Raw genomic sequence first — 24,823 nt, forward strand, 5'->3', positions numbered from 1 at the left:
GCACACCAGCATGACTCAGAGCAAAATGTACTGCTTGTGCATAATTAGTGGGGTATGTTTTAACAGTTCATTGCAGTGCAGATCCAGATCTATTTCTGCAAAAGGAAATGAGTGAAATTTGCCGGACTACTTGTTTATCTGCTCAAATGGCACTTAGGCAGTGTGCAAACAAAGCAGTGGGGCTGCTTTGGAAGTGTTCCCACCAGGGTCTGCATAAATGAGTGTTTGTTTTCTCCAGGATGGATCTCGGAAAAAACCAGGTCTGTGTGTTGGCGGCAGAAGCCAGCTTTGCTTAGTGCTGATTAGTTAGTGCCTGTGACATCATGACCCCCCAAGCAATTTGCAACTTATTATAAAACACAAGGGCAACAGATGACTCTTTTAATCAATAAGCGTACATGTACACATTTTAAAAGCAAAAAAGCAGACAGCCTACATGAAGCGTTAGAGAAAAGGACCAAGAATGACAAATTAAATAATTGTTCACCACAGGAGGAAACCTCACATTTGGGTTGGATCCAAATTTATCCTTAAGCAGATGGACCTTTGGCTCTCAGTCTGAGGGGTGAAGAGTAGAACTGGGCAGAAGTTCAGCTGAGGGAGAGAGAAGACCCACATAACGACCAGAAGCTCCCCGTTACTTCATTGCTCAATTGTTTTTCTGTATTGTTAGCCACTTTGGGTCCACACTGGGGAGAAAAGCAGAATACAAATGAACTAAATAAAATAAATAAACCAGTGAGGACCAAAAGTTTTGCACATTTGCGCCACAAGATGAATAAAAGGACTAAGGTGTGTACTATTGTATAGTACATGCACAGCCTTCTTCCCAAACCTTTGTAGTTTTGCTTCTCTTCTATGGAGCCGGGGAGCAAACAACCATACAGCATTGGAGAGGCAAGTCGGAGTGCAGCCCTGGTTTTATGCCCTAGGTAAACACACAAGCCTGTCGAGGTATGCCACAGAAACTGCCACAGCCTATGCTGCTTGCAGCTCCCACAGAATGGACCCTTGTGATTTATAGTGAGTGGAATGTGTCCAAAGAGTGTCTGTTCATTATGAACAGAGTTCATTCCCAAGGCTGAATTCCTGCCAGGAACACACAAAACGTTGTGAAATTACCTGGAATAATAACCCAATTCCCCATTTGTCCCATTAAAAAAAATGATGGAGGGAAAATAATTGGCTTCATACAGCAATATCCTTCGAAACAAGCCTCTGCAGTATTTTCCCTACCGTGTTTTTATTACATCCACTTTTATCCACTCTATCACCAGTATTTGCTCTTTACCGTAAATTATTATTGATTTCAGAAGCCACTAATGAGGAGATTTGTAATAGTATTTTGCAAAAGGCAGACTAAGATTCCATAGTGGGGGGCGGGGGGGGGGTCACAGTTTACTTTGTGGCAGTGTTATCAAGCTCATGGTGACTGAAGCTGATATAAGAGCAATGTGCCAGAGGTTGCTGAATCTAGAAGTAATTTTAAAGGTCTAATCCCTAGGACAGGGGAAACTCAACTGAAATGAAACTAGTTTGCATAGAGAACACATACCATATCATTATATTAGTAAGCATGAAGTGCTGCTATCTTCTCTCTCTGCAATCAGGCCAAGCCATGTGGTAAGCAGCTAGCAAATGTCACAACCGCCACAAAGTGGTACTTACACGTGGAAGCATTGTTGAGAAGGCTGTCTTTGAGCTGACCCCAAGAAATACAGTGTATTCCTACCTGTTATATTCCAGGGCTGTATTCCTGTTCTCCAGGGCTGATCTGCAGTTTGCTCCCTGACTCAGCTGCTGAACTCAGTGGGATTTATTTCTGAGTAAACATGCGTAGGAGATCAGGCAATTACTTGCCTCTAAAAATAAGCAATTTGGTTTTGTCTTATTTTAATACACTAACCCGTTCAATGAACTTTTTGGATGGGTTTGTACCTGCGTTACTACAGATTTCAAGGGGACTGCCAAGTAAGTGTGACTACTAGTCATGAACTCAATAAACTAGACTAGTCCCTTGCACTGAACTTGGCACAGTAAGCTCTCCATGTTGGCAAAAATGTAACACACTTAATAATTGACAGTTGGCTGGCCTTTAATTGTAACCAGCGTGGAGAGTCTTTAATAGAGAACCAGTGTTGTATAGTGGTTAGAGTGTCAGATTATGATCTAGGAGATCCAGGTTCAAATCCCCACTCTGCTATGGAAGCTCACTGGGTGAACTTGGGCCAGTCACACCCTTAGCCTAACCTACCTCAAAGGTTTGTTGTGAGGATGAAATAGAGTGATGTAAGCCACTTTCAGTCACCATCGGGGAGAAAGGCGGAATATAAATGAAATAAAACCAAATCTCCTGCCTAAGTCAGGTTACTTCACCTTGCCTAATAACAGGGTTGGCCCTGGAACAGATGACAAAATACTATTTTAGATTTTTAGGTGACTGTATTCCCCGTCCCCTAGGTCATATTCATAGAATAACTTCTTAAAATGAGATGAAAAAATATTTTAAAACATGTTAAAATAATTTCCACTTATAAGATCATTAAATACTTGCTTAGATACCAGAAAGATCTGTATCAATTCCAGGAGATATTCAGCATTGCAGTGTGACATCAAGGAGGCTTTGGCTGTATCAATGTGAGTTATTAACCCAATCTCAAATAAAAGCAAAAATCAGATATATTTTTGCATTCTGTCAAGTCACGATACTTGTTATTTATTGTTACACAGAGTAGCTGGATTAAGTGATCCTGCACCCCAACACACATATAGAATAATTGTGCTGTTTGTTAACATCTTAACTGCCATGTAGAAAAGTAGAAATTTTAAAATTAAAAAGCTACAATAGAAAACATTAGTGCAAATAACACATAGCATATAAATACTTTGAACTTCTATAAGGATCAATACTTCATTAGAAAAGAAAGCAGGATCCACTACATATATGTATAAAAATCAAAAAGAGTCCAGTAGCACCTTTAAGACTAACCAACTTTATTGTAGCATAAGCTTTCGAGAATCACAGTTCTCTTCGTCAGATGCATGGAGGGCAAGAAGAAACTGGTCAACCATGCATCTGATGAAGAGAACTGTGATTCTCTTATTGTAGCTTATGCTACAATAAAGTTGGTTAGTCTTAAAGGTGCTACTGGACTTTTTGATTTTGCTACTACAGACTAACACAGCTAACTCCTCTGCATATATGTATAAAAGAAACCAACCACTGCTAGTAGAAAAGAGGCAGGGCATCCCAACCCTATAGCATCCCCAGATACCTCCAACACATTCTTACAACCACTTGCTCAAATGTTTTATGTCTGGAACACCCTCCTTTAAAACTTGTTTCCACCTTTCTCTTTTGTTTCTGATTCCTCAAGAAGTACCCCCCCTTTGCATTAAGCTTGATGTAATTGCTTATCCCATGCAATTGTGTTTACATGTATTTTCTTCCTTTCCTTTTCTGTGGCTGTTCACTTTTATCTTCCTTTATTACAGCACGATCAACCAACACTGCACTTTACCCATTCACATTAAACTCAGGTTGCCTTGGCCCCCACCTAGCTAGGGTTAAGTATTTTCTAGTCTTGCAGTGTTAGTGTATCATAGCTGAGATAAGTAAGAATCTTGCAACACTGTAAAGAGTAACACAATTTTATTCTATCTGATGCTTTCATGGATTGGAGCCCACCCATTCCTTCTGAAGGCTCTAATCCACACAAGGTAGTTTCCGATGGGTAGCCCTGTTGGTAGAACAAGATCTTTAAGGTGCTCCTGAACCTGAATCTTGCTAATCCACACAAGGTCACGCTGGAATAAAATAGGGTTGTTTTGCCGTTTCCTTAAAGATAGTTTTATGTGAGTAGTCGTGTTGGTCCGCGGAGTGGCAGGATTTGAGACAAGTGGCACCTTAAAGCCAACCCGAAGGGAGCTTTCCTTAAATTCCAGCATAACCTTTAGATTAAGAGGCTGCTTCTTCAGAAGCGAAGGGTGGGCTCCAGTCCGTCAAAGCATGCCATGGAATAAAATGGTGTAAAATTAATTTCAACAGAGAAGTGAAATGCAAACTTCAAGCCGCTCTCCTCTGCTTTACAAGTCCATTTTCTATGTAAAATGAGGGAAGTTCAAGCTCCCCTTCTGTCCTATTTCATTTTTCCTGGCTCCTAAATGTAGAATGTCAACCCCTTAAGGGCTTGGCTCCCCCCTCCCATAAAGGTCCATCCAGATTCTTTATTCATGCATCACATTTACAGATTGTCTGTTTTTCTAGTTAAAAACGCGAGAGGGATTGCACAATAATAAAAACCACTGTGCTCAACGGGGTCTTTCTCCTCTTTGACGGCAGCCGAAACTTCGGAAGGGCGAGAGATGACTGCAAACTCGGGGGAGGCTTTTCAAAAAATAATGTATTAAAATACATTTTAAAAAATCGAGAAGGTCGCGCGCCTTGCCACGCAGGGCGATTCTCCTCAGGCGGCGCCGCCAGAACGTCCCTTCGAGGCGTCTCGGCGCGGAATAAAGAAACTGACCCCACAGGGCTGAGGCGCGCCTCGGGGTCCCGAAAGACGCCGAGAGTCTCGCCCTTCCCTTATCAGGCGAGGTGACAAGGGGGCGGCGACTGGCGGGGCCGAAGCCAGCAACAGGCGGCCGGCTCGGGGGCAGCAGGAGGGAGCCAACCCCGGCGCGGAGCTTGGCCAGGGGCGGGCGAGGGGCCGGGCGCGCGCCTCTCTCCTCCCTGCCCCCCCCCACCTCACGGAGGCAAACACAGCTGTTAAAACCGTTAACGGCTCCCAGCTTTTGAAACTGGGCGGGCGCCCGCGCTGGCTGCCGAGCGCGGGACGGGCTGGAAACTCTTTTCTCGCCTCGTTTTTCACCCAGCCGCGGAAAACGAAGCGAGACTTTTCGTCATTTTCCCCCCAACCCCGCGAAGGAAACGACCGGGGGGGGGGCAGACCGCGCACCAGAAGCGCCTCCCGCCTCTCCCCGAGCGCGAGAACAAAGAACTTCCCTCTCCGCTCTCGCCTCTCTCCCGCCCCGCACGTGGGGGGCGAAGCGGGCTCCCCCCGCCCCTCGCCGCTGGCGGCGCCTCTCATTGGTCGGCCCCGGCCCCCGCGGGGCGGAGCGAGGGTCCGCCCGTCCAATCCGGGCGACGGCAGGTTCTCTCCAATGAGAGCGGTGGCCATTGGGCCGCCGCCGGGTTTGGCGCTCTGTTGTCCGGCGCGGAGGGCGAGGAGAAAGGCGGCGAAGGCGGGCGAGCCGAGCCGGTGCGCGCCCTCCCGGACGGAGCGTGAAGGAGGAGCGCGGTGGGGCAGGAGGAAGAGGCGGCGGCCGGACCCGGCGCAGCTGTCGCCGGGGAAGGGGGTGAGCGAGCGGATGGCGGGGAAGGAAGCGAGGGGGAGAGAGCGCGCGCGCAACACGCCCGCCCGGGGCTTCTTTGTCGTGCGCGGGGGAGGGGGCGGTGCGCTGGCGCGCGCGTGTCGGTGGGGGGTTATCTATAGGGCGGGGGGGCGTGGCTTCCGATAAAGGACAGCAAGGGGGCGGGATCTCCGCACGGTCCCTCCTCCCCCTTCGTTCTGCGGGGTGGGGGAATAGAGTTGCCTTGTTGCAAGGAGTTACCAGTCAGTGGGAGAGGGGTCTGTAGGACTAGGGGGGGGGGTTCGTAGAGAGAGGAAATGGGGGGCAAAGTGAGGGCAAAGAGGTCGCTGAGTGGGATCCTGTGGGGAGTAATGTGACTGGGCTGCCATGGGGAGACTGGGAAAGTGGGGCTACGGGACGGCAGGGTTTGAATCCAGTGGTCCTTTATGAAACTAGCAAGATTTTCAGGGTTTTTCGAGAGTCAGAGCTGCCCTCTTCAGATGCTATGGGGTTATGGGGAGAGCGAGTGATGTTGGAGGAGGGCCCCCACCCCTATGGGGAGAGAATTGTGGGGTTTGTTTGTGTGGGTAGGAGGAACTTGTCACTTCTTGTACAGCATCTAGCGCCACATCAGGTTCTTCCAGAGTCGTGCTTTGAATGGCATGCACTGGACCAGTACGCAGTTAGGAAGGGAAGTTGGTGCTGAAAGTTTTGTTAGCGGTTGTTAGGTCTTGAGGGGGTCAGGACTGAAAGCAAGTGCCTTGCAGAGTGTTGAAAATGCTTGCACACATTCACTTTGGTGTCCCCAAAAGATGCAGAGTCTTGGGATATAGTGACAGCTGGAGGAAGACGCGGAGCGCAAAGTGTCCTTTGTTAAAATGGGTACTGTCCAGCCTTACTAACTAGGTTTCTCCTGGAATTACGCTCTGGTCTCCTGCAGACACAATGGAATGGCTGAGCAGACAGCTCCGGAAGACTTGGGAACTCAGCTGCTCAAAGAAAGGAAAGAGCGGGTTATATTTTTAGAGATGGGATTCATTCCCACCCTTCCCGGTTGCTTTGAGAGAGACCCTATACTGGGTTGTGTTGTAGGAGTCAGTGATTCTTTGAAAAAGGTGACCCTTAAGCAAAATGAAAATTTAAAACAATTTAAAATGGCATGTGCCAGGAACAAAGGAAAAACCTTTGTGAGAGAGATTCTTCAGATCTAAGAAGTTTGAGCCATCTAACTGAGCCATGCTTGTGTGGTTTTCCAGAAAATGAATTTGATAAGCCTGTGGTGGGAGGTGAGTTGTCAAATGGGGAGGTTTTTGGCTTTCTTATTCTAGATGAGTTGTTGATGTTTCTCATGCAGCAAAACTAATATTGAGAGAAGCCTGTTTCATAGCTATGTACTGTCACAGCACCTCTGTTAATCGTAGTGGAAAAGTCACGGTGAACATGGTTAGTCTGGCACTCACTGAGAGTGTATGCCTATTGTGACCCGTTCTTCAGTGATTTATTTTAATCTACTGTGCATGTAGACTAAAGACCTGTCCGAGTGTGGGCTTTGCCACAAAATGTTTGAATGTAAAAATTAATGAATATTAATACTTAATAAAAGACATACACTGTGTTGCCCCTTGGTATTAGTCCTTTAGATTTGGTTACGCATGTGATTTGCCAGTCTTTTCAAGAGATCTCATTAGGGATTTTGCACACCTGTGCAATTTAGCTATGTATATAAGGCAGGCTTCTGGCACCATGCCGGCATTTGCCATAATTAAAGAAACGTAGCTTCCCCTCCCCCATTTCCAAAAGTCAAACCAGTTTTTATTAGAAGAGAGAACATACCTGTTTCCTCCACCCAAGAGTTTTCTCTGAATAGGAACTTGTTGCCACCCTGTATCGTAAAGTAGTAATCAGTCAGTCTTTCTTCAACATGGCTGCCCTCTCAGCCTCCTTCCTGTAGCTAGCATCACTATAGTGTACTTCCCCATGTGGAAGGTGTGATGCACTATCACGTTATTTGCTTTGCCTAAAACGGGCCTATGTCACTTGCACCCCACCATGCTGAATGCAGTCCACCAGATATGTGTTACAGTCTACCTTGCGCTTGATGTTTCAGCCCCCACTATGGCAATCCTAGACAAGGAGCAAAACCAGGTGAATTATTAAGTCCTTGAGGCATTTAGCTTGGTGGGTCACAAGTTTGCGTATCTGATGCAAACCTAAAGAAGTCATCTGCAATAGTCCTGCGTCACCATTTGACTCAAGAAAGAATTCTGCAGTGTTCTTTTGTTGAGGCATTTTAATGTCAGCCCCATATTTATTTTGTTCAAAATAAGGTTTTTTTGCTGTTTCTTCTCTGCAAGATGCAACAAAGTACACAACAACCATAGTAAACCATTAAAATTAAAAAAGTATGATAAAAGGTAGAAATAAGCAGAAAATCAGCTTAGTTTTTATTTCCACCACACCCTTGTAAAAACAATTTTTACATTTCTTTGAAAGTCAAGCAGGGAAGTGGCCTGCTAAGTCTCCTTGGAAGGAGTTAAACAGTGTGTATACAAGTGGCCAACATAGTGGTGCTCAGGGCTTTTTTTCTGGGAAAAGAGGTGGTGGAACTCAGTGGGTTGCCCTCGGAGAAAATGGTCACATGGCCGGTGGCCCCACCCCCTGATCTCCAGACAGAGGGGAGTTTAGATTGCCCTCCGTGCCACTGAGTGGCGCGGAGGGCAATCTAAACTCCCCTCTGTCTGGAGATCAGGGGGCGGGGCCACCGGCCATGTGACCATTTTCAAGAGGTTCCGGAACTCCGTCCCCCCCCCCCCCCGCGCGTTCCTGCTGAAAAAAAGCCCTGGTGGTGCTGCTTGTGGTAATGACTAAACTAGCTTCTAGTGGAAGAGCAGTGTGTGGCCTCCAACGATTACCTGAGCATCCTGTGCCCCCAGTACCAATTTCACTGCTGGTTTTGATTCATAAAGCCCTAAGCAGCCTATGACCAGGCTGTTTTTGTAGTGTTTCCCCACCTGAACCTGCCTTAATGCTTGGGCCTGACCTCTTCTCCTCTTTCAGAGAAATGATGAAACTGCTGGCTATTTAAGGTTTTGTGAGACAAAACAAGCACTTCATTTAATTAGTTCATTTTTATCCTGCCCTTTTCCATAGGAGCTCAGGGGGGTGTACATCGGCCTTCACAACTCCATTGTACCCTCACAATAACTCCTTAAGGTAGGTTAGGCTGAGAGAGAGTGACTGACCCAGAGCTACTCAGCAAGCTGTAGGGTACGTAGAGGAATTGAGTTTGGTTCTCCCAGATTCTAGTCCAACACTTTAAGCACTACACCAGCCTAGCTCTTTGAATTGTGTCTGAGAAGTAATTGGTCTGGAAGTTATTAGCACACTGATGAAATCTCACTCGGTCCCGTGATGACCTTATTCAGCAGTTTCATGTAAGCCTTGAATACTGTAGGGTAGTGGTTTTCAAACTAAAGTGGCATACACTTTTATTTGCTTTCGGAGAAGGATTTGTAAAGTAACTCTGCTGTTCTACCTAGGGTTGCCTGGGAGCTTTGGAGGTGGGGCAGGGGGCTGAAATGACAAGCGCTTCAGGCAACTCTCGGGAATTCCCTCTGAAATGTTTTGAGTTTGGGGAGAACTTCAAAGCATTGCTTGGTGTGCTGACATCACTTTCGGGTTTTTACCCAAACCTGACGTTGACATGCCCTGCAATGTCATTTCTACTCTCCACATTTCTCCTGCTGGTCTGGACAAATTTAATTTTATGTATTCGTTTTCCTCATTTATACCCAGCCTTTCTTCCCAGTGGAGACCTAAAGTGGCTTACGATATTCTCCTTTCCTCTATTTTATCTTCACAGCAACCCTGTGGGGTAGGTTAGGCTGACTGTGTGTGACCGGCCCAAGGCCACCAAGGAAGTTTCCATGAGAGAATGGGGATTTGAACCAGGGTCTTCCAGATCCTCGTCCAACACTCTAATCACTATACTACGGTGGTGAGCCTAACTCTACCCCTTCCCAACATAAAAATCTCCTTTTCAGTTAATGTTGACATGCTTATACTTCTGTTTTTCAATTTAACAATGCATAGCGGAGTTGAACAACCAGCTGTATAGTGATTTCATGGCTATTTTGCACTTGATGATAGAGAGTGCCCTCAAGTCATAATTGACTTATGGCGACCCCTGGTGGCAAGAGACTAACAGAGGTGGTTTACCATTGCATGCCTCTGCAGCCCTGGTCTTTGTTAGAGGTCTCCCATCCAATTACTGACCAAGATTGACCCTGATTAGCGTCTGAGATCTGTTGAGATCAGGCTCACCTGGGCTATCCAGGTCAGGGCATCTTGCACACTGTGCAGGGTTAAAATCCAAATTTCCTAATAACGATGAACTCAAAATGTCCTGCAGCCTGTCACCCCCTCTTTCTTATCATATATTCCTGTCCTCACAGTTATAAGCATGAATGCAAACGACATTTTATATTTTTAGGCACACATTTTAGAATGCTAGATGTAGACCTAAAAAATGTAATGTGTGAAGTGGCTCTTGTTGCCTTGGTTGAAGAAATAGGATTCTGGGGGAAAATTTAAGAATCGGGAGACAAGAGTGCATTGCTATTCAGTGGAAAGGCGTGGTGCAGAGCGGTAAGCTGCAGTACTGCAGCCCATGTTCTGCTCACGACCTGAATTCGATCCTGGTGGAAGCGGGTTCAGGTAGCTGGCTCAAGGCTAACTCAGCCTTCCATCCTTCTGAGGTCGGTAAAATGAGTACCCAGTTTCCTGGGGGTAAAGTGTAGATGACTGGGGAAGGCAATGGCAAACCACCCGTAACAAAAAGTCTGCCAAGAAAACGTGATGCGACGTCCCCCCGTGGGTCAGTATGACTCAGTGCTTGCTTACCTACATCTAAAGACATTTCTAGAGACATTTCTTACCTACATCTAAAGACATTTCTAGAGAGAATGAAGAATATATGGGCTTCTCCTCCATCTAGTGAACCCTGCTGAGCCAGATCTAGTGAAGGGCACTCTGTGTGTCCTTAGTCTGCACAAGCTGAAACTCATCTAAGAGAGTGTGAGAGACCAAATGAGTTCAGGTATATAGTTTTCCTTGAGAGCCAAGGAACAAACTAAATGCTGTACTTTCATAAAGAGCGAGAGTGGTTTCCTTTTTTGACATTTTCAAGGAGTGATTGTGTTGATAATTACTGGACACAAATGTACAAGGGGATGTTCAGTCGAAGGTACAATTGCAGAGATGATCAGTGTACCTAGGAAGCAGGACTTCATTCTATCCCTTGTTTGGGGATAGCATCTTGTACTTGAATGAAATCTTTTCCACGCAAGTAAGAGAATGATAGCAGCATGTAGTTCTTGTGGGGCAGGCAGGGACAGTTAGTAAGCCACAGAGTTTATCTTGGCTGCTTTTGAATATTGCTTCTGGTAGTCCATGTGGGTAGAGAAGCAGAGACAAAAACACAAAAGCAGGAAAATTATCCCGCAATATTTGTAAAACTAAAATATCTTTTCAAATAAAATAAGCTGTATCTAGATGGATAAAATGTAAAACTCTAGTGCAGGATAAAATAAAATAAGCAGATACAATAGGAAGTTTAACATCTATAAGGGATGGGATATCCATCCACCTGTAATGAGTTGTTAAGAAGAGAAGAGACACTTTTGTCTTGAATTTGTTGGCCTTAGGTCCTACTTTTGAAGTTTCTTTACAAAGAACTGTAACTTTTAGATTAGCAACAGAATACAGAATTGCTGAATTAGAATTCATTAGCACATTCAAGACAATGTATTCCTTCTTTCTGGGATTCCCAGTTCATTACAGGTGCTAACATCTTCCATATTCCCCTCCTTAAATATATTACATTATTCAGCTATCTCTCTGTAACTTCCTCTTGTGTCTGCTTATCTCATTTCATCTTGCACTAAGTTTTACATTTTGCCAATCTGACAACAGCTGGAATTGTTTTTAGATTGTGTTTTGTTTTCAATTCTCTCTTTTTGAAACGTACCCCTTCCTGTTGTGTACATAACAGACCTGATGGGTTTACATTCCTGTGCAGCTGATGAGGTAAACGATGCTGCAATACATTGTGTCAGTCTGTAAGGTGCTACTAGACCCCTGTTTTACTCTTCTGCTACAGGCAGTTGCCTGTAATAAAGAATCAGATTTCTCTTGGAGCAGGCCCATGGAGTGGTTATGTTCCCCTACCAGAATATTTGAGGTCATTGAGCGACTTTTAATTATGCGTTGTTTATGACCCATGATTTACCTTTGGACAGAACCTTTTTATGTACTGCTGTTTCTTTAAATGTGGAACTGTTAAGAGCACCTGTGTAATTTACAGTGCAACATGTGCTTGGCATTTAAGGACTTTCTTGGTGCCATTTTGCAGAAGTAACAAAGAAAACGTGTGTATATGAACCCTGGGGCTGGCTTTTTTAAATTTGCATTTTGAACAGAGCATTTGCTCAGGTCGCAGGGAGGACTTTAACTTGAAGATGAAAAGGATATTTTGTCATGCTCTCGCTCAACAGGCAAAAAAATTTTGAGAGGGGAAACAGATTATCTTGGAACCCTATTGCTTAACTTTTCAATTAATTAAGTGCTAGTCTGAAAAGGATTCTTATGAATATGGACTTAATCTTTAGATCCCAAGTGTATGTATCTCATGCTAATTCAGGCCACAATCCTAACCAAATTTCCCTCTAAGTAGATGTGGCTTCCTTAGAAGTAAACAGGCTGTGGGGCTGTTAATCTAAGCAGACTTTCTGGCTGTGTCCCTTTGCATGTCTACTAGAAAGTCCCTTTCATTAGTGGGGTTTACTTATGAGTAAGGAGGCATAGGTTCACACTGTATCTTTAATTGGAAGGAAGTCTTCCCCCCCCTTTTAATTTTATTAAAATAGAAAATAGCATTAGACAGTGAACAAAGTATCATAAACAGAATATATTACAGAAAATAACATTAGATAGTGAACATAGTATCATAAACAGAATATATAACAGAGTATTAAAGTTACAAAATATTTCTCCTGTCCATCCCTGTACTTATTTATATTAAAATACATTGTACTCAACATTTTATATTCAGCATTCATGCTCACCTTGGCATTTAACATTATATTGAACATTTTAAATTCTGCATTTTAGATTACTAATTTAAAGATTGATACATTTTATTAATTATTTTTTTCTTAATTTTCAGCTACATAGTCAAAGAAAACTTTCCATTTTTCCTGAAATTTTGCAGTTGGTCTGTTGTGTATATAAGAAGTTAATTTAGCCATTGACATATATACATAAAATTTGCTCACCCGTTCAGTCACATCTGGACAAGATTCTGTCTTCCATTTTGTTGAATACACTGCTGTTGCTGCCGTTTAAAAACATTTAAAACATTTAAAAAGTTGACTATGTAGTTTTGTAATATTACTTGGTACAACAATTAATAACATATTTTTAGGCTCCAGCACAAAGCAGAGCTTTAGAATCTTTTGCATCTCTTCATGTATTTTTATCCAGTATCTACTCATAGAGATATTTTTTTCAAAATTATGCATCCATTTTATCATACAGTTTTTAACTCGTTCTGATTCTGTTTCTTATTGCAGTAAAATTTTATATACTTTTCCTAACAGGTGTTTTGAATCTCCACTGATTGGTTGTTCAAACAGTATTTTTTCTCTTAACTGACCACCTTATCTGGACAGTTGCTCTTTGAACACTACTTGGTAGTACAATCAAGCATGGGATGTTTTATCTTTGAGTTTGAATTTCTTGCCATGTTTTTATTTTTCCATGCTTGTCCATCATATATTCATAAGTTAAATGATCCATTTTATTTCTTGTAGTAGAATCATAATAGGCATCTATTGATAATGTCAGTGGCGAGATTGGCAAATGGGCAGCTCAATCCTAACCCCCAAGACAGCGTTGTCGTTCGTGCGTCGATGTAAATGGACTTCTGCAGGAGAGTCCCGCTGGTTCCTGAGCACGGCAAGGCGAAGTGCAACTGCCACAAGGAACGCCCGCGTGACGTTCCCCTGACAACCCTGCCAATAGCCACACCCCTCCCGACAGGCAGGCCAGAGGCAAGCAGCGGCGCAGCCAATGGGGAGACCACGATCCCTGCTGCTGCCAACAGCCCCCCCCCTTGGAGAGCAGACATCCTTGTCAGGGAGGAAAGCAGAAAGTGAAGGTCCAGTATCCGCCCCCCCCCCCCGCCAGACATTCATGGGCCACAGTTCAATTCTCACCCCAGTGCCTGAACTTACATTGAGGGGAGGGAAGGGGGCAGGGGAGCTGGACAGGGCACCACTTGACACCTGCTCCTCCTGGCAGCAGAGCCTACCCCATCGATCCAAGCCCCAAGCCAGGAAAAATTTCTGAGGATGTGTAAGAAGACGTCCCAACGGGGAGTTGGAAGGAGCGGCAGCTATTGTCAAAGTCGAGGGAGCGAGTGAACAGACAGCAGTTTCTTGTTTTTCAACACATATTTTATTAAACTGGAAAAGGTGCAGAGGTTCTCTGGAAGTATTTCCTGCCAATGTGGCCAAGCTGCGAGCTGCCTTGGTAAACCGCTCCCTGTGCAGGACCTGACTGGTACTTGCAGAGGCTTATGGGGAGCTCAGACAGCCACGTCCCTTGGTCTTCCATATGAGTGGCGATCTTCCTGCAAGGGAAAAAGACGTGTTGCAAGTGATCCAGGCCAGTGCATGGCTGATGCCAAGCCCGCTCTGCAAAGTCTGGGAAGGTGTCCTTTGGTTAAGCGCTGTGGTGGCAGCTCCACAGATGCAGCTCGCAACCATATGATGCAGGACTCTCTGGTGTGTCAGCGCTCTGCCTTGGGGTGATATTATCCCATGAGGGAGAAAATCAAGTGGCTGAGCACCCTTCAGCAATAGGGTGTTACAAACACCCAGTCAACCCAACCACTGACCACGCCTCCTCCTCTGCCGGGAGGGGCTCCAGCTGAGTGAATCTGAACAGAGCTCCCACATGGGAAGCGCCCCCTCCCCAGCTGGCTGTGTCAAATGCAGTTTTCTGAGCAACTGCCTCTGGGGCAGGCAAGGGCTGCCACCACTTCCCCCTCCTCCGCCAAGCCTCACCTGAAGAGGCTAGCAGTCAAGCGAATTCAGGTGAGGGGGCAGCTGGCACAAATCAATGAGCTGGGTTAGCCACCGCCCATCTCCTTACCTGTCAGTGCTCCCTCATTCTTTACTGAGCTGGAACTTCAGACTCAGATATCCTGCAAGGAGACTTGAGTGGTTATTGTTAGTCATGCATTCTGTACTTTGCCCTTTTTTCCCTTGAGCAAGTGCAAAGTTCTCCCAGTTTTCCTGCTAAGTCACCCCCAGTGCACTGTCCCACTTCGTGCACAAAGTACCCATGGCAGAAGGCTGATGGGCAGAGCCTTCGGCCGCATGCTCACCTACCTGAGGTCACGAGCAGTGCAGCTGGACATTTTGTAGGGTGCGTGAGCAGTTGATTGGGTGCAGGGAGGGGGGCTCGCCAACCCCGGAAGTGCACACAGATTTGTCCACGTGGTAGTTCACATCCTATGTTCCTTCAGACCGCAGGGGCAGGGCTGGGTGCCAGGAGAGGGGCCCAAGTTTTCCCTGTTCAATGGGCGCCTATGGGCTACACTTTTTTCGTGGCGTAACTTTCTGCCGCTGCAGGGGGCATTCCTGGGCCTGGAGTGGATTTGGTAGCGGACTAACTTGCAGCCTGCCCCGCCCCCTCCCACGCCGGCGTGGGAACTTGCACCACACTTATGCCTCTGCCCAGCTGCCATGCGTGCCCACCAGTCCATCTGCAGCCCATCTGCGGTAGTGCGCCTTGAGTGAGCGCCGGCAGAGAGGTGTTTACATCGACGTAAGAGCCATTTATGCCCATGTAAAGTTCTCTCCCTGTGCACGTTCCCCCCCACCTTAGGATTGAGCTATTAATCTGTTTCTCCATTGAAACCACACTCTTCATAGTCCAGCCCTCAAAATATGAATACCACCTTGTCTTTGAATAGTTTTTATTTTATTTATTTATCTTATTTATGTCATTATCCATAAATAAGTATTGTTGGAAGCCTTCTTGAACATCTGAATAAATATAGTTAGGATCAAGCTATAAAGGGGGACCGAACTGCAGCTAGTGATATTGGAATATTATTTTAGTAAATACAGATAGAACAAAAGCCAGATTTGTAAGGGGTGGCTCTGGGGAAATTATTCAGTAAAGTGTGTGCCTATCTTAAAAAAAAAGATTTTAACGTAGTTGTGAATAATTTCATAACATGTGTGTTCCAGCCTTCTAATTCACTTAGGAGAAATCAAACAACACCCAGAAGTCATGTTACCAAGTTACTCCTTCATCTGTAGAAAACATTTCTTCAGAAAGAACATTGCTGCAGCTTCCTCTACTTTTGCAGAGGTTTTTTTTTGTTAATACCATTTTATGATGTTTCTGATTTCAGTAACAGGTGGTTACCTATAAAAATAGCATCTTTTAATAGCATAGTGTTTTGAAAGGTGACTTAGCATCATTTAACCTATTTCATCATTTATAGAATATGCTTCTACCTACTGCTTGAGAGAGTATCCCTGCAACTGCCTCCTCTACCACAGTGTATTTATAGTACCATGAAATAAAATTTGTTACGCAACTGACAAATAGGTTCAGCTTTGTGTGCATGTCTGTGTATACGAGATTGACAGCCCTCTCTTGAGTAGGCTTCCTCAGAAGTGGTGATGGTACTGAATCTTGATTGAGAGGGATTTGAAATATGAATTCTGACAACACCCACCGTGCTCCAAGACCATTCCGAATTGGATCCAGATGTATCTGGATGGGCTGCAGTTCAAAAGAGACTGAATTCTGTGCTAGTCTTACTGTTGCTAACATTTGTTTTCCCTTTTCCAGTCTTACCCTGATGAGGTAGGGACTGGAAGTGCGAAAGCCTTTCAGCAGCTAAGGCCTCAGAACTGAGATCCAGATACTTGTGTGGGAAATGCACTGGTAGGAATGACTGAGATTACTACCAGTGTGGCTTAGTGGTTAGTGTTAGACTAGGATCAGGGAAACCCAACTTCAGGTCTCTGTGCTGTCATGGAAGATTGCCGGGTGACCTTGGGTTGGTCACATGCTCTAAGCCTGACCTACCTCACAGGGTTGTGAGGATAAAATGGAGGAGAGAAGAATGATATAAATCACTGGGGAGAAAGGCAGGGTTTAAAGAAAGTAAATAGAATAAGGAATACTCATAGCAGCGTACAAACCTCAGTTACATTGCTTATAGATACTGAGAAACTCCCTGTCTCCAGTGTCATAATACCTTTTGGGTTTGGAAAGGGGGGGGTGTTACTTGCGTCCCAATTCAGAACGGAGCCTGAATTTAAAATAAAAATGCCCAGTGGTTGCTTGCTAAATTAATTTCTATTAACTAGCCTCATTCCAGTTGCACCCTTGGGAGTCCACCTCACACTGGGAAGGAGGCCCCACTGTACGTTGTGGAATTTTAATCCCAAATGGGCATAAAGTGGAAGACTAAGAATGAATGGGTTTAGAAGGATATTTAGGGTTATGCTGTAAAGCATGCTTGGGTTAAAAGTATGTAAACATGCCTTTAAATAATCTTAACAGGATAGTTACAATTTTAAGTTATCTTAACAGCTATATTTTAATCAGGTGCATCTAGAGTTTTCAGTGCACCTTATTGTATTATAGATATGCTGTTTTTATTTTGTGTGTGTGTGGAGGTAATTGTTTAGCTCTGTTGTATTTATATTATATTGTAAGGTACCTTGGAGTAGAAGAGTGAAATCCAAATTGCCCAGTTAAAAAAAATCTTTTACACGATGTATAGGCTTCTTAACCTAATAAAGTTGTAACAGGGACCCACAGGTTTTAAGCTGTGCTCCTCCATTTTGGAGTAATATGGTTCTTTTAAAAAAATTCCTTCAGTTCCCATGCTGTGTGCTTCATTGTTTTATGTGACATAATCGCAACAAAAGATTGATGTGGTAGTACTTAAATAATAGCTGTATTTCATAATGTGAGATGTAAGCGCCGTATTCTATCCCCAAGGTTTTTTCTCAAAGATGCGAAGCACGTGTCTTAGAAGAAGCCCCTGCTAGAAACTAGCAACTGACTCAGATTGGTGCTTTTCACCCCTCTCTTAGAAATTATGCTGCAAGCACTAGAGCAAGCAGCTCCTTATCATTAGGGATGCTATTTGACTTTTTTAATTTAATACTTGAGCTTGCTGGTTCTTAGAAAATCCGGGTACTCAGTTAATTTCAGTGGAATCTAATGTAGTCTAATACTGTACATTAGAGGAGTCTTGCTGATAAGGCCTGAGGGAAGATAAGGTAGGAGTCTTGCTGATAAGGCCTGAGGGAAGCAAGTAGCGGCAAGGATCTGCTAAGTGTTTGCGGCAATATAGGCCGAAAGGAATGCTGGGAATATTCCTTTTATACAGAGGGGGAATTTCATGCTGTCCACAAATGCTGCTGCTGCTGCCTCCCACATTCGTTAGCCACTAGTGGACCGCAGCTTGCTTCTTATCTCTACTAGTCACCCTAGTCATTTGGGTCTGGGAAAGCCTGTGTGCCTCACATTTGATGCTGGAGTCTCGAAACTGGGAAATGCTGAATATAAGGATATTCTGTACTTAGCAGCCAGAGTTGGGGGGAGGGGGGCAGAAAATTTTCCAGTGCTTCGTTTTTCTGTGAAAAAATGTCCACTTCCAAAGATTTGTCCCCCACTCAAATATTTCCACTCCAAGCATTTGTTGCATTGGGTCATATTTAATCTATATCTGAACGATCTAGCACCTGCTCTTAAGCAAGATAACTTCCATCCTCCATATCTTGGAGTTCTAGAAATTCCTGTACTACTGTATGGGGATGATGCGGTTCTGTTATCATGATCTGTTGGACTTTGAGATGAATACAATCCTTTTCAGATTATTGTCGGCAGCAAGATCTGACAGTGTCGCCAAGCCAAAAGATTTTCGTTTTTACAAAATAGAGCAGTGGCTGTAAATATAATTGGAGATTAAATGATAACGAACTGGAGCAGGTCAGATCTTTCAAGTATCTCGGAGGAATCTATGATCATCTATCCTGGAAATCCCAGTGTAAAGCTGTTATGGTATCAGCAGCTTCATCTGGGGCAGCAGTAAAACGTTCCTTCTGTAGAAAAAGTGGACAGTCACCAAGCTGCAAATACAGTTTACAACACCAAAGTAATACCTCAGATATTATATGGAGCAGCAGTTTGGATCCATAAAATAGATGAAACCATAGATTGACTATTAATACAGTTTTTGCTTTTTTAAAAAAAAGTATTTGTCTCCTGCCTTTCCTTGTGGCTCAGGGCAGGTGAGTTAAGTACTTCACCCAATCCGTCTGGTTCCTGTTAAAGAAGCTATTGGTGAGGTGTGGGACTGGAGCATGTGGAAGCACCTTCCATGCTGGAATAACATTATTGTTTTTGATGTGTGTTTGCAGCAAAAAGAGCAGGGATACTTTTGTTTGAATGTATTACCAGAAATCACTGTTTGAAATCAGAAATCAACTGTTTAACCTATGATATAATTTGTACATGAAAGCAAGTTCTGTACAAGAACTGTTGGACAAACTGAGTAAATTGCCATGTTTGACAACCACAATGTGCGTTCACACTTTGGGGATCCAGTATTAGTTATAAATACATGGAGTGCAATCTGTGTTGTAGTATAAGCACATTACCCTCTATTTCCTGTACCGACTTGTCTTTGTGTAGACTTTTCATAATATGTGCACTGTTCTTGAATCTTTTGAGAGAGAAATGTAACATTGTAAGTTAATATGACGTTGTTCACTTTTATACTACTTGCAAAGAGTATACTATGACAGATTAATTTTGACTTCTGTTTTTCTTCCCACTTACTGGCCTATTCTAAAATATACCACATTTTCCTTATATTGGAGGAGAACTAGCTTAAGAACTTGTCAGCTTGCAAACCCGCCCCCCCCCCCAGTAACCCAATCTGTCTGTTCTCATGAGTCCCATCATAATGTGAAACGGGATGTCGGATTCTGAAGATCTGCAAAGGGCCTGGCTCAGAGGATTTTCAACAAGAGATGCCTGGCGGTAGAAACAGATTCAAATATAATTGTGGAAACGAGTTCTAACTTGGTCTCATTATTAATTAATATTAGATGTTGCTCTCATTTATCCACAAAGTCTTAATTTTGTGGTGTTGCATTGCCAACCCCATGTGCATAAACTACAGGTACAAGTTTGCCACTGGACTGTGGCAAATAGGATTGTATAGGGGTGTGCAACAAAAAAAGATTCGTGTTTCTGCTTTGGAATTTCCGAAGCAAGAAAAAGAGTCAGAAATAAGTGATTTCTGAAGCGGCATGCTACTTTGGAAATTGCTTATTGACCCGCTTTGGTATGCTCCATAAAGATTCGGAGCACACCAAAAAGCTACTACAAACTTCCCCCCTCCCCGCCACTTATTTCACTCAATGGGAGGGGGTTCCCTTCTCCCCCTCCCATTGGGTGAAAAAGGGGTGGGGCAGGAAGTTTAAACCTACAGTTTACCCTACACCACTTCCTTCAGCTTGACCATTGGGGGAACCTCCTCCCCTGCCAGGCAGCTGAAGCAAGCAGCACGGGGTTTGAAAGCGCCCCTTTCCGTGCCGCTTGTAAGCAACATGGAAAGGGTGACTTTCAAACTTCCCGTGTCACTGCTTTTTTCCCCCCATGGGTGGGAGAGGAGGGAACTCCTGCCCCTCCCATCGGAAGAAAAAAGCGGTGGGGCAAGAAGTTTGAAAGCAAACAGGGTCAGGCTCCCCGCTTGACCCAAAGCTTTCCAAAGCGATCCAAATTGCTTTGGAAAGCGTTGGTTTGGTATTTCCAAATTGGGCCCACAATGCTGGGGCCGATTTGGAAATCCCGACTCTTTCCTAATTGACCTGATTTAGGTGATTTAAGTCAGAATCCCGAATCGTACACCTCTAAGACTGTATGTAGGTGAGAATATATATGGTGTAACTCAAGCAAAGGTGTTTTTAAAAATGTTTCTGTTTTAAAGAAAAGCAATAAAATGGCAGGTGATTGTTATGAAAGTTGTGGGTTTTATATAGTTAAGTTTTTGAAACAAGCTAAGTTTATAATGTTCCACTTAATCATTTCATTTATACCTCTCCTTTCTCCCTAGTGGGTACCCAAAGCAGCTTCGTGGTTCTGGTCTCTTCTGTCTTATCCTCCCAATAACCCCGTGAGTTAGGTTAGGCTGACAACGTGTGACAGCCCCAAGGTCACCCTTCAAGCTTTCATAGCTTCGTGGGTATTGAACCTGGTTCTCCCGGATCCTAGTCTGACAGTCTAACCACTATACTACACGTGCCTGATGATGACCTGGAATGCTGAAATCTTGAAAATAGATGGAAATTCATGAAATGTTTTTTGACTTTTACCAGCAAAGAAAAATGGTTGTTACTAATACTGCTGTTTGCCTTTTTAAAAATAAAAATCAAACTAGCTTTTTTTAGCATGAAAGTGTGAATATGTTTAGAATAAGAATCTTGAGCAAAGTTCTCATTTAATTATAACAATTGGACTTGTGAGGACTTTTAGGGGGTATCTTATTTCCTCCCTGTGTTCCCTTTCCACACTTTTCCCTCCTCTTGGCAGCCCCATAACCTCTCCCCTTCTCTCCCTCTTGCCAACTAACCAGACTTCAGCTGCCCCCCCTCAGCTTCTCCATCTTGTCTCCCGTCCCCCTGGTCCCCTATCCTGTGCCTGACCTTTCCTCCCCCAACCCCAGCTTCTCCGTCTTATCTCCCCTTGCATATTGCCAAGAATCTTACAGCGTCTATAAAATAAAACTATGTGCAAGTTTAACGTGATTTGTTCTTGTAGACACTGCAGGTATCTTCTTGCAGGTCACACCTAAAGCTTTTTTGTACTTTGATTTTGTTTTTATATTTCTATATTTTTATATTTCTAAAATATGTTCACCAAGATTTTCACTGAGTTTTGTAGTGTTCATTTGGAGAACTGTTTTGTTTTCATCCTTACCCTGTTTTCCCCCTGTCTTTTATTAGGATGTATGTATGCTGATCAGTCTGAGGCCTATTTTAACTACTTGCCATATGATAACCCTTCGCATAAATTATCATGAACCTATCAACTTACATAAATGATGTTACCCAACATGTTTGCAATCTTTATTTTGTTTCTATAGTTTCTGTTGTTTAGGGTTCAGAGCCATTATATTGCTACAGTGGTATGTGTTACATAAAGTGTGGCTGTATTCCATCTGCTGTGTGAGGATTTTTTTGTCTTTTTCCAGAGTTGAAACTGTCTTCACCACAACCTGTGTTCATTGTTATACTTTTTGTAGTAGCACATTCCTAATGCATTTTAAAAAACCCTGCAACCTGATAATAATAATTGGTGTACAAGTGTTGAAGTGAGAGGTAGAGACTACAGATATAGTCTTTGAATGATAAATTGAAGAACATTTAACAGGTTTTTTTTAAAAAACAGATCACATAAAAGTGGAAGGGATTTACCAACCCATTTAGAATTAAAAGATTAGAATTTCAAAACTTTACAATGAAAAACTGGTCTATAGATCCAGGCATTTAAGAAATACACAAACGAGAGAAGAGTTTATTATTGTTTAAGCAGTAGCACTATGAAGAGGGAGTTGTGTATTGAAGATGCTAAATTGAGGCAGCAATGTGTTGCAAGAAAAGTAATTGACATTTTGGTTTGCCGTAGAAGAAAGTATGTAAAACTCTGGAACTGGTACTTACATATATGCCCTCAAGTTGCAACTGTCTTGTGTGGTGACCCCAGCAAGTGACTTTAAAGGCCAGTGAGAAGCAGAGCCTTTCTTGGAGGTCTTCCATCCAAGTACTGACCCCGCTTAGCATCTGAGATCAGTATACCATGCTGCCTTGCCTCCCCTGGAAGTAGTAATACTTAATGATCATTTGGGTAGGCCTGAGCTGGGTTATTGTACCTTGCTTGAGGTGTTGTATTTAAGAAGAATGCTAATAAAAGACTTGGAGGAAAGGCGGAAACCGAACACTATGGGCTATAGGACAAAGAGCCAGTGAACAAGGTTTGAATAAAATGGCATGTTGAGACGAGAGATGATTATGGGGTTGGGGCACATTTCTCACTAAAGATTATAATAAAGAACAGTTGTTTGCCACTGTCACTGAGGACTGAAAAAAGGATACATTTCTGTTGCAGGATTGTAGTGTTATATTTACACATCAGGGGAAAGTCCTGCTTGTAAGAAACAATTGAGTAGGTGAAACAGCATATATATGGCCTGTTTATCAGAGGATGTTATAGTTTGCACAATCAATGTGAGTGACATCATTTTGACATTAATATGCAAAGTAGAGTTCTCATCTAATTATTAAATGTGAAAATGTGCTGTCTTTTAAGTCTGTTACCTAACTAGCAAAGAAACGAGATATGACAAATCTTTGTGTTTTTGTATCTTGAAAGGTTCATTATAATTGCCGTTAAGAACAAGCTGAATAAACCATTTCTGCTTGATGGCCAGGCCTCCTTCCGATACTGTCTAGGTAGGCCAGGAGTCTTGTATCTTGTTCAGGTTGTGGGCACTTTTTGGAGTTTTGATAAAATGTTGTAAGTGGTACCATGAAATTGCAGGCACGAGAGGCAGGACAATTAGGAAACGGTTGCTTTGGGTGATAATTACATTATGTTTGGAATTTCAAAATCAAGCCTCCTTCATGAGGGGGCAGCTGTTTCCAGAAGGGTGTTCCATGCTCCAGTAAGGTGAAAGATTCTTTGTTTTGGGGAAGAAGCAACTGAGCCCCAGGAAACGTATCAATGGGACCTATAGTTTCCATGGGTGCCGTGTTGAGGATCAGAAGAACAGACCTTCTACTTCAGGGACACATTCCAGCAATTAACGATGAGTCCTCTTCTCTAAATTTCTTAAGGTGGTTATAGATGGAAGATGTTTCTGGTGTCCGGCATGCAGATCCAGATTACCATAACCTGTAAAACTCTAACCTTCGTATTCATCCACACAAATCACACACTGGGCTATTGGTGGTACAGTCTGATGAAATTGTCCAAGGAATGCTCTGTAACTTTACACCTTGGTGGAGGGTACTTCTTGCACTTCAATTTCCAGTAATTAATTGCACATCAGCAATTTAGGAAGATGGCATTTGCAGGCAGCTTTAGAAGACACAGAATGTCTTCATTCCAAATTTACGTTGGAAAACAGTGGGAAAGTTAAACAGTATTTTTCTATGAACAGCAAAGCTGTTAGGAGTATATTTTTGGTAGCTAGTGTAGTAAATATCTGTAAGCATTTCATTCAGATTTTTGAGTTAAACACTGGTCCAATATTTGTTCGGTGAAGTAAATAGTTCAATATTTTAGGGTGGAGGATGGGTCTTTGCAAGTTATAACAAATTTTCCAGTGTCTGTCACATTTACATGCATGTGTACTTCCAGATATTTAATGTTAGTTATTGCTTAGCTACTCTAATGATACATATTATGGTCACTTGGATGACAAATTGCTCTGTACGTGCTCAATATACCTTGTTGTTAAGGCTATATAGCCCACAGCAGTGAACAATTTACCAAGCACCACTACCATAATACAATATAATAATTTGTCTTTTTTTGCCTTGCTGTGTAGCTATTCCCTTTTTTCCATTGTTTCTTACCCTCTGCTTACAGAACATACTTCACAGGATTTACATTTTTTTAAAGAAAATATAGTACAATTAACTACTGTTAGGGGGAGTTAAATTACTTAAGAGAAAACATAAATGGGAAATTTTCACTTTTTCACAAAATTCTTGTGTTACTGGGACTTCGTGGGTTTGTTCTTTGAGGTGGGAAGCAGTTACACAATAGGATATGAAACTATGTTCCATCCAGACTCATTCCAGAGTCCATCCTGCACTTTTATATTGTAAGAGTCAAGACTAGACCAAACTGAAACATTTGTCACATAAGTGGTCACAAGTAAAACTGTTGTGTAGAAGAATTTAAATTCTTTATGTGTTTTGTAAAAATGGGAATTGTGAAGTAATGCAAATATTGTAGCAGAAAAATGGCAAAAAAGATCTTTGCCAGTTCATTGTAGGCATTAGGAATCTACTTTATTGTGAAAGGTGTCATTAATATTGCTCAGTCAGGGCAAAAAATTAATTCTGATTGCTGTTTAGTAGTAACTATAGTGTTGGGACAGAGAATGACATTTCATATCTGACATTTGTTACAGATGTAAGGTTTTTTACTGATATAAATGAAAACAATGCAAATACTACATTTTCCAAGATAATTTACACTTCTCCAAAAAATAATCTTGTGTTATATTGAAGTGAATGAAATAAATATTGGCTGGATACATAATTGTGTCAGTTTATTTATCTGCACA

The 24,823-nt window shown here is 43.0% G+C and overlaps 1 protein-coding gene across 7 annotated transcripts in view; it reads left to right on the plus strand.

Annotated features, from left to right (window-relative positions):
* Positions 1 to 24,823, plus strand: part of EZH2 (enhancer of zeste 2 polycomb repressive complex 2 subunit) — a 97,682-nt gene that overhangs the window by 42,572 nt on the left and 30,287 nt on the right. The window contains exons 1-2 of one of the 7 annotated variants that reach the window (XM_054991209.1): positions 5,181 to 5,358; positions 9,215 to 9,349. The exons of 4 other annotated variants lie outside the window; for them this stretch is intronic. The gene's annotated coding sequence lies outside the window, so the exon portion shown is untranslated. Of the gene's footprint in view, positions 1 to 5,180; positions 5,359 to 9,214; positions 9,350 to 22,957; positions 22,977 to 24,823 lie in introns of those variants that run through there. 2 more of the 7 variants (XM_054991208.1, XM_054991210.1) reach the window with 2 other exon arrangements.

The sequence above is a fragment of the Eublepharis macularius genome, chromosome 11 (genome assembly GCF_028583425.1).
Source record: "Eublepharis macularius isolate TG4126 chromosome 11, MPM_Emac_v1.0, whole genome shotgun sequence".
Lineage (NCBI taxonomy): Eukaryota > Metazoa > Chordata > Lepidosauria > Squamata > Eublepharidae > Eublepharis > Eublepharis macularius.